Raw genomic sequence first — 11,164 nt, 5'->3', positions numbered from 1 at the left:
TGAAGTTGAAGAATGTGTTGCATAGGCAACTGTACTGTTGGATTATACAGTTGCTAGTTCAGGCCAACAGGATTCTTGCTACTAATAATGCTAAGCTATAGTAGGGTTTAGTGCTTTAAATAGGCAGCAAAATCAATGTGTGAGTCTGGGTTCTTTTTAATACTAGAGAATTTTTACATAGCCAGAGCAATGTGAAGGATAATTAAGCTGGTGAAAAGTCACCCTGCTCTCTCTGGAATATTCTGGAGTGCCTTTCTCAGATAGATGATGCCAAAGCCAATGGAAGTGACATACCCATTTTTTCTGTAATGACATGGGCCTAAACCTAAAAAATTCTTCTTAATAACATGTTCAATGTTTATTCCACTAAAAAAGGGAGTGTATGCCGTAATAGCTCTTGTGTATCTTTATTCCAGGTTCCACATTTCTCCTGGAAGGGTCTTACAGAAGATCCACGTTTGCAGCTTGGCCAGTCAGGGAAGACCAGGTGTATCTCATTCAAGCATTTTAAGAAGTTGTTATCTGTCAGTGGCAGGCTGTCTTGCCTGCCCTAAGTATAAGTTAATTCTAAATGGCAATTAAGCATACCAAAATTTTTAAATGAGCCCCTGTCTTGGACAAGATAAGTAATCATCCATCCTGCAGTTTACATTTGAACACATCCAGCCTAATCACACTGACAGAACTTTCATTTTCCTTGACCTTCCAAGTTCATCCTATTCAGCAGAAGCCTAGGCTTGCCCATATTGTTAAACTTATGCTATGCTTATTTGCTGTTATTTCAGGATTTAATCCAATGCCAGTTACTAGGATTAGTCTTGGTAGCCCTTTTTAGTCATGCTTTGTTTCCATAAGAGCTGACCTTAAGACAAGTCACCTGCTCAGCATCAAATACTCATGAGGATTTAAATAAATCTTATTTAAATGAGCAGGAAGGCATGCTTTTCCTAGTGCATTACTAGTGAAAACATCTATCTGCTTCATGACTGCATTTCTGAGGCATGGCTGATCACCAGAGGAGATGTCTTGTGTACAAGTACCTTGATTTACAGGTCAGACATGGCACCTTTGGTATGTAATACATTTATAAGGGTGTGATCTTCATCACCAGATTCTTTCTGCAACTTAAGGGATCTTATTTAAATGTGGTTTGGGTTTATACAAGATAGAACATATAGAATACTTTGTGGCCTCTACATTATTAAGAGATGCTGTGGAAACAGAAAAAAACAAAACAAAAAAGGCAGGCCAATGAATTCAGGGAGGTATAGCCTCATACAGATGCAGGATTTACTAATACAGCATAAATATAATATATCTAAAGTAGCATGTGTTTCCTTGCGTAGGAAAGATTGAGGTGTGTTGAGGGACTGGGGGGACTTGGGGCTAATATCAGTAGCAAAATCATACTGGCTGTAGTAGGGGTACAGATCTGTAAAGCAGCAAATGAGATGTGTTCATTTGAAGATTAAGTTAACTTTTTATTTGGCCTTAAAAGCAAGTTTTACCTCATTATGTGTGCCTTGGATTCTTAAATCTTTGCATATAATTACACCATTTGGTTGCCCTTTAAGAAGGGGACAAATAGTTTAGACTGAGGTAAGTAGGTCATTAGCTCAGCCATCTAATTTATATTTTTCAGACGTTTAGTTTGAGTTGGTAGTCTGAAAAATGAAAACAGATGTGTGAAGTTTATTAATAGCAAAGAATCAAACGTGCTGCTAGGACTGGACTAGAGTAGCAAAGAACTACATTTAATTATCAAATCAATGTCAATTAAAATTGAACCTAATTATTCAAAATTATTTTTATGGGTCATAAAATGAGTGCAGCCAATCAGCAAATTATCATGTCAATGTAGCAAGTCAATTCTTTAAATAAAAATCAGAAATAACAATTGAATTTGAAGTTCCAGTTATGGGTGTTTTCCAAAGTAGTGAAATTAAGACAATTGACTGAATCACTTAGAGTTCAAGACAAGTTACTGTATTGCCAAGTGACTGCTGCCCTCTTTTGACCCTCCCCTTTTCCCCATGGCCCAAATCAGACAGCTGGATTCAGCTGGCAGAGTCAAACTGGCAAGCAGCTGTGTTGCATTGTGTTTTTATTTTGCAGATTGTTGTTTGATTTGTCCTTTTGGGGTTTTTTCTCCTCCTGTTTTAGAGGGACACAGACCTGCCTTTGTTATTCACTTGAGCCAGGTGTCTTATCTTTTTGCTACTTAGCTACTTTTCTGCCAAGTCTCAAACCCCTTCCTCCCACATCCAGCTGTTAACCCCTCCTGTCCCAAGCAGTTTTCCTCCCTTGTATTCACTGCCTTGTGTTCCACCCACAGTTCTTGCATTGTATCCTCCCTTGAGACCTGCCCCCCTTTATAAACTGTTGTTTGCCCCCAGCTCATTGCCTGGGACCCCAGGGAGTGTAACATCAAATCAAGGAACCCAGTGCCACCCAGGCCCTGCTGTGGCCTTTTTGTTCTGCGCTGTGCCTCCACTGGTAGCTGGGATTCTGCAGAGCCCCGGTAAAGGGGGGCGGTCACCCCCCCACTGTCACCATCTAGCTGGGCCGTGCGACACAGCTGAGCCTTAAATTTACCTGCTGCATTCCCCAAGGGACAAATTATTTCCAAGCTATTTCCAGGTGACAAAGTTGCTGTGAATCTGCAGGTACAATGCTCGTGGTTGCATCTGTAACTTAGGCTCCAGCGTGGGTAAGCTGCAGGTACCCATGCACCTGCCAGTGCTGTGCCTTGACTTGAGAGGAGCTGCAAGAGTGGCATTGAACAGATAGAGAGCACCAGAGCTGTTCTAGGCTCACAAAAAGAAGTAAGGCAAATTTTTAGGTGGTTTTTTTTTTGGTCATTGTTTCTTAAAAAAGATTAATGGGTGAAGGTAGCTGTGCTACTCTGAACTAATACTTCTCTCAATCAGTGCTTGAGATTACACTCTGATATATTGAAAAAACACCTAAAGACAGCATGCTAAGCAGAAGACACAATTCCTGAAGTGTCTGATACCAGTAGTGCTGCTGTAGCAAAGGTTGGGAGAGCTGTTATCTACTGCTTGATTATCCCCAGGTTAGAAAACTGACCAGTTTTGGGGTAAGCAGAAACACCTGAGGGAGCCTGAAGGGTGACTTAGGTCATGGGGGTGAGATTAAAAAAAAAAAGAGAGGTGGAGGCAGGCACAGAACCTGGGTCCCATTTCCTAATGAATGTATGTAGGATTAGAATGTTTTACATTAAGTGGAACAGCTTTCACAGGGACATTGAGTGCTTCAAATAATTTATAACTAGCTGTTTAGGGCTGGCTCTTGGGAGGTGGCAGATGTGGTATCTATCAGGAGGAATTTGAACATTTGTTTCCCATATCCTTATAGCTTAATAATTAACTAGGAACTGCACCATTCTTGTGAAGGCAAGAAAAAAGTGTTTGTGGCAGAAATTCAGGGAGATGTAAGTCTAAAAGGGTTATCCTAAAATGATGGGCACTGTGCTATAAACCAGACTCAGGAGGGTAAGTCTGGGAGAGGTGGCACTTCACTGCTCTTGGCACATCCTCCTGACCAAGGCACTGCAAAGGCAGGCTGTCCTCTGGCCACAGGGAGTGACTCCCCAGGGAGGGCCCATGTCCTCCTGCATGGTGTGGCCCCTGTACCATACCTCAGAATGTGCTCCTCTGGGATCATGGTCCTCGTCCAAGAATAATTTTTGAGCTATTTATGTGTGACTGTTTCCAGTGGAAACTAAGAGCCCATAATTTTACAGAGTCTGGAGCCTATTCCATAGCTTTCTTGACTCTTTAAAACAAACAGATGAACAAACAAAAAGCCAAAAAAAAAATTCTCCTCACCCCCAAAAAGAAGAGAAACACAGGTTGAAAATTCTTTTTGTTTTTAGGGGATATTTTTTTGCTGCCTTTCTGAATATGAGCTGTTAACTATGTTACCATATGTCCTTGAATTTACCATGCATGTTCACATGCTACAACAGTAAAAAGATAAAAAGGGACAAGGAGCTTCCCCAGTCACCATGTAGAAATAGGGATGGGAGAAAGAATTAGAGGGAGAAGTTGGATTGTTTTGAAGAATGTGACCTTTGGATTTGCAACCCTGAGGTGAGATGAATTCTTCAGTCACTGAAACTTATGTTAAAGGTTCTTGCCCTTGAAATACAGAAACATCAGGCTCACAAGACCTAGACTTACCTTGATTGTCTGGCTGTGGCAAATTTTATTTCCTTCAATGTAATGTTTCCCAGGATATTAGGGCACAGCCAGTCTTGTGCTCTAACAATAAAAACTTGTTCTCACCTAGGTGAGAACACATGGGAGATTGTTTGAAAATGCCCATTTCTAAAATAAGTTTAACCACTTACAGCAACCATGAAAAAAAGAACCCTGAAAATATGAGGGGTAGGGTAAATATGGAAAGTTTTAGTGACATTGCTTTCAGCTTCACTACAAGGAAAAGGCTTGAGAGTATAAGATGATTTCAACATTTAATATAAAGCTTTGACATCTCCCAAAGTATAACTGATGGTTACCAACTAACCTCTCCATTTATTCAGCTCACCCAAAGAGCAGTTGATGTTTTGGAATTGTGTGACCACCAGTCATTCATCAAACCTTGTGTCAGGACCAGCCATGATAAATCAACCATGAAAAGCATTGTTTTATCTCTGGAATTTCTTCATCTAAAAAGAGGGAGAATGATTTTACATCTTCTTGCTATGTATTCAACTTAAATGAAAGAAGGTTAACAGATTAAATTCACCTTCACAGACAGTCCCTGACAAGTATTTTAAGATACTCACTTACAAATCACACAGTTAAATTAATAAGTCACTTGTTACTATTGCAATTGGTATTTGACAAAGGCAATATTGAAGTTGCCAGCTTTATACTTCAACTAAAGAAAAACATCCTTGTTTAATGCTTTTATTCATCACTGTAGTGTTTAAGAAAGTATCGTTATGTTTTTTCAAGTCATGTTGCTCTAAATTGCAAAATCTACTCTGAGCTCAAAATAATGAAATTAAATTAAAAAAGAGTAATCCAAGCCAAGATGTGGTTTTCAAATATGAACTAAGTAGTATCATAAAAAGTACATTGGTTCAGTGGTACAAGACACCATCTCGTAGCACAGATCCTACAGACTCTTTTCTCAGTTCCTTTAAAAATACTGTGAGTAGCCTATATCAGCTGTATTAAGCATTCCTCTCTTACCATATAACATCATAAATTCATATTAAATACAATCTTTTTTGGCCATTCAGAGCCAAACCTTTCCCTTTCTTAGCCTGTCAGCTCTTGCTGAAGGGTAGATCCTCTGTTCACCTTCAGGCTCTGCTCACAATAATCTTTGAAATTACAACCATTTCTTTTTTCAGTATAAGGAACACCCCAGCCCTGCATTTGGAAGCATCACACCACTTAGGCAGGCATATTTCCACAGCAACACTATCTTTGTTTTAAGTTGTATCCCCAGAAAAGAAGGAGGCTGCCATCCATCCACCCACTTACCAATTCCCTCTAGACATTCTGTCTTTTTATATTGCACATCATTTAACAAGTGGGCTTTCCTGGTTTGAAAAAAAACCCTACCAGAGCAGTTAGCATGTACTTTGCTGTGACATCCTTATTTCTTAATTTACACATCTTTGTTGAGCACTCACTTCATTAAGGAAACCGTGTCACTGAGCAGTGACCCATTGATCCAGCCACTGCAAAGAGGGCAAATTATTTTGTCCTTCAGGAATGATAAATAACAGCAACACACTGAGCCTCATTCTCTTGGATAACTCACGGTGCCACATTGTGCCTTGCACTGTTGTTGTCTAGATGTGCTCCTGTTACAGAAGTTATTGGGTCATATCAGCTTCTGCTGCTCTCTTGATATTGCTGGAGTTAGAATTCATTTTGGCCATGTTTGCTCCAAACAGAAGGCAGGGAGTTCTGCTTGATTTATCTCTTTTTTTTTTTTTTTTAATTTTTAAAATTTTATCATCACACTGTAGTGATTATGAGATTATCCTTAAGCCATTGCACGCAGATTTCATCTTGTCCAACTCCTTCACACAGGATTTTACAACTGGATAAGTGAAGTACGTTATTGATTTCATGGCAAAAACAAAGCTGCTTTCAAGAAGTGTTTGATAATAGTAGTTTGATACAGAAGTTACTCCAAGACTCCCTTTCAGAGTTGCAAGGAAGACCAGGAACTGCAGCAGCATCTCTGCTTTATGCCAATAACTCAGCAAATTGCTAGAACATACCAGACTACACTGTAAAGTGAATGTGTTTTTTTCTTTATGTAAAACCAGCAGAAACTGGATACACAAATATGTTTCTCATGTAGAACTAAGGACATTTAAAATATTTTTCAAATGATAGCCTGGATTTTGGAAATATATTTAATATACTCTCTAGAAATTGTTTTTTGTAATTTTATTATGCCTCCTGAAGCCTTATCATGGTCTTTATTGGCTTCTTAAATATTGTATTCATTTATCTTACTGTAAATCATCATAGATTAATTGGTTTTAACTTTACATCATTCCTCACTATTCCATTAAACACCATCTTCTTTAGACAGTCTATTACCAACTAGGACTATGATAACACTTTCAACAGAAAGAAAAAGAAAATTGGAATTGGATTCAATTAATTCTCCTGTCTCAGGACTATTCATCCAGCAAAATAAACATAACATAATCTCCAGTTTAATGTGACTTTATGATAGTCACATACCTCTGACCATCATAAATCTCTGAGGTTTACAGTCAAACCAAACAGGATTTGCCAGTTATTGCACTGCATCTTATTATATTAACAAATTATGAGATGTGGTCCCAATGTGTCATCTCTGCTAAACCTCTCCCCAGTGACATGTACTTAGGAGAAAGGTACCTGATATAACCATTGATGCAGCAGTCTCTTTTGGCTTTGCCTCCTTTAACAACTAAGTCAGGTAAAAACCCTAAGTTCTCTGCTCACTTTTGAGTGGGGTGCCTTACAGCAACTTATACTGCAGAAAAATGTCTGTCTTCTTCACTTATATGCCAGAGAGGCTCCAGCCTCCACATTTTTGTGCAGTAGGGCTGAGAGAGGCAGGGACTGCATTTGACAAAACGCGAGGGATAGAGTGGTCCTCTGCTGAGTCAGAGCGTAGTCTTCTATAAGCTCTCCACTCTGCTCTTTGTCTTTATTTCCCTCAAATTCTCTCTCAGTTTTTTCCCCTTCTTTTTTGGCTTTGGAGTAATTCCTTCTTTATCTTGCAGCCTTCAGAGAGAGAAGATAGTGCAGCAGTTGCCAATGAAGGCAGACAAGATGCATTCTCAGGATGCATTGCTATAAAGGGAAAAGCAAGCTGGCCTTACTGCATTTCATGCACAATGTTGCTAGCATTGAGGGACGTTCAGGTGCATAATTATCACAGGGAAAAACTACTCATCAAGAACTATACCAACAGATAAACCTCAACATTAGACACTCACAGACTGTTACTGAACCAGAAATTTTTGAACACCCTTGTATAACTAATCCCCAAATGCTCAAATTCTGCACAGGGAAGGACAAGTGCCTACCTCATTCTCTAGGGTAAGGAGCTCCCCTCCTCCCCAGTTCTCCTTCGGGGGATGTGTGTGCTCTGGCTATGTGTGATTCCCCACTGATCCCAACACTCCCTGAACCTTCATGCCACCAAGTTCTGTGGGAGCACAGGTGCAGAATCTGCACTACATCCACTGGGTCACCCCTCCTGGGTGCCTTCTGTGTCCCCCGATCCACATGGGCACTGCAGTGCTGGTGCTGAGCAGGGCCCCTGTCACTGTCAAACCCTGCTCTGTTACCATCACCAGGGCCCTACCCTCTGTTGCAAATTTCAGTGCATCTTTTGCAGCTCTTTTCAAGTTCAGTTTGTTTCTAAAGACTTCATATTCCTGGTTACTGTTAAATCCTGGTGATGGTCTTCTTCCTCCATAAGCAGCACCAGTTTTGGCAAACACTTCCTCAGACAGTTTCTGGTGTTCCACTCATGTGCTTTGTTGACACTCAACTTCCTGTCTTACCAGGTTATTTTGTTGAGGGTGGTCCACAAAAGCATTCCCCCACCCAATATTTTGCTGTCAAGAATTTATTAAGAAGATAAATAAATATAGATGGAAATAAGAATTCCAAAATGTCTGTATTCCTGCCACCACACTATCATTTTCCCCCCTTTGTCTTGTCTAGCTGGTGCATCATATTATGGGAGGTCTTTTTCTATACATTTATGTCTAATGGTGTAGCTAGATCCTGGGTGGGAGCTTTGGCCACTGCTGGGCCTGTAAAGGGCTGAGCAAAACACAGGGAGAGCTTTCTTAATTCAAGGTTTGGCCCACATGGAGCAATTACACTCAAGAAGATAATATGTAAATAAGGTGTTAATGGATACAAATTAATTCTGCATCTATAACAAATGCCACAGTGCTTCTGCAAACAGACCTTTGGGAAAGGATAACAATTAAAAAAAGCCCCTTCACTCAAATTTATTTGAGAAGGAGATTAAAGGCTTTTAAAAGACATTCAACTGTAAAAAGGTTCCTTCAAAGGAAAACCTGCCTTTTGTTTGCCTGTGGTTCTTCTGGACAGCTGCTTACAGGCAGACAAGGCAGATCTTTTGCCATAGAGAAAAGATGTATGTGTTCTGTGCACAAAGAGCTCTAGGACTCAGGTGTGGAGAGAAACAGCTTCTGAGCAATTCTCAGTAGAGGCTATGGACAAGGCATCACTACTGACAGACAGGTTTGGACCCTAATCCAAGTAGCAGAATTAGTATTAATGGCTCTCAGTTTATTGTTGGTTTACAGTCTGGTCCGATTGCTAGGCCCAGGAGTAGCCATTTCCATGAAACTTACAATTCCAGTATTTTCAGGCCAATAAAATGCTCTAACAGCTAAAAAGTTTTGCATTTTGCTACAGTAAAGCTTTTGTGGAGTGATATAATCTAATGAGATTTAAAAAAAAAAAAAGGCCAGTGAACATCAAGGAATAACAGCTTTGGCCAAAGGACAGCATAAAAGTTAGTTTAAGTCTTACAGCTGAAGTCAGGAGCCAGAAGGCATGCAACAGTTCATACAAATGACATTTAATTTGTCAAGGAAGCAATCCCTTCATTTTTAATACCAACAATACTCTGTAAAGATATATTTTACTTGAAACAGAATGCTTTCATATTAAGTAAGTCAAATTACGTAAGAAGAAAAATACAGATACCTTCAGCAATAACTGTAAGTGACAGTGTTTGAGTACTTACTCATTTTGAATAGCACTGAACTCAGATGTCTGACAGGATTAAGTGCTGGTAAGTATGGCTAAGGAAAGCAGAGTTCTGGGTTAAACTCTTTGCTCCTCACTCAGTGATAAGTGACACATAAGTTGGAATGTCCAAGGCCTGAGCTCCAGTTATTTTAGCACTCAGCTTCCCAGATGAGCTGGTTTTTGTGTATCATGTTAAAGTCAGGCAGATGATGGATCATATCACCAGCACAGGGTTAATGGCTCATATGATACTGAAATGGATTAACATAGTCTGGTGATTTCTTCTCTCTGGCTGGTGGGTTTAGAGTGAATGATCTTCAAGGAAACATGGTCAGGTAGTAAAAATTTTCTGGGATTCTCCCTGTAATCAGTGCTTGGTGAGAAAAATATTTATTTTCAGCTACTTTCTTCTAATATAGCAATGAGGATGTAGAATTGGGGTATTTGCCAGAAATCTGAGATGTATGGTATGCATGTTAATCTAAACCCTTTACTCTATTAATCAGTGTAAGGTATCCATAAACTGTGGTGATCCCTCTATAAACAAAAAAATCATAATTTACATATAGCTATACCCTAGGAAAATTAAACTTACAGATTAAGTCATTCAGATTTAGGAGGCATGGATAAATTAGTGTCAGCATTATAATTCAGCCATTAAAATCAAATTTGTTCAGCTGGTGGTGTGAAGTATGTGTCAGCCACTGCAGCATTTGACTCAGACACCACCTGGAAATTTATGGCAGGCCTAAGATGCCAGGAATGAATCATTCTGGACAAACCCTTGGTGAAAGCTAAACTGCAGATATTGATTGAGTTATCCCACCAGTTGCCTAAGCAGAAGAACATACTGCTTCCCCGTCCAGCTGGGCCAACACCAAATAAAATTAAGCCAAGTCAGAGCTCCAGGTTAAAGATCTTTTCAAATGTCTCAAAATCTAGAACTTATACTGATTCTTTATCCCACTGTTGCCAAATACAGCCCATTGCTACAGCACTGTTTCCATACAGCACAACATGGTAGGTGCAAATTGCTCCATTTCAGAGGAATTTACACTTCTCTGGCAGAGTGTAGTGGATATAAAATCACATTTCTCCAAAAGTTAGCCAATAAACTATGCAAAAGAATGCAAATATTCACATTCCTGGTTTAGTTTCCTAAATTCACCATTAGCATCTGTCCTCCATTTTGATGTTCTTTGAACTCCTGCCCAGTGGGACATGCTTTTAACTGATCCCTTTGAAATATTTACTTGCTGGCCTACTCAGCTTTTCGAATGTGGTTTCATAGCTGTAAAGTATAGCAACCAACCACAAACAAAAGCATAAGATTGTACTTACTTGATCATATTGTACTTAGCTGACATTCTGACAACCAAATCAGCACCTTTAGCAGACGTCAGTTTTATAAAAGTGTGATATGTGCTGGTAAAGCAAAGTTTGGGCACACAGGTCTGAGTGCCAAGTAGAGCCTTGCCCATGTGAAAACAAGAATGAGACAAGCTCCTGCTGTTTGGACCACTTGTCTGTGCTGGAAAGGTAAATGAGAATTAACAAAAACCACATCAAACATAGCCTTGTACTCAACATAAGCAGGCCCTGTCATATGTAATAGAAGATGAGTAATGGCAGCTGTCTGCAGGCTCTGTGGCACCTTTGCCTAATAAACACCCTCCATTTTCTGCAGCTTTCCTCATTTTCCAAGCAGGTCGTGGGTGAGGAATTGAAAGCCCTGAGAGCAGGATAAGGCTTTGAACAAAGTGCTGCTGAGCTGTGGAGGGGGAGAGGCATGAGCCAGCAGAAGCAGCTTGGATGAGCTGGGATGCACTCACGAGCTGCTCAATCGTGACATTGTGCACTCTGTC

The sequence above is a fragment of the Fringilla coelebs genome (genome assembly GCF_963513975.1).
Source record: "Fringilla coelebs genome assembly, chromosome: 2".
Classification (NCBI taxonomy): Eukaryota; Metazoa; Chordata; class Aves; order Passeriformes; family Fringillidae; genus Fringilla; species Fringilla coelebs.
The sequence above is the reverse complement of the archived record's forward strand: the minus strand, read 5'-3'. Positions refer to the sequence as shown.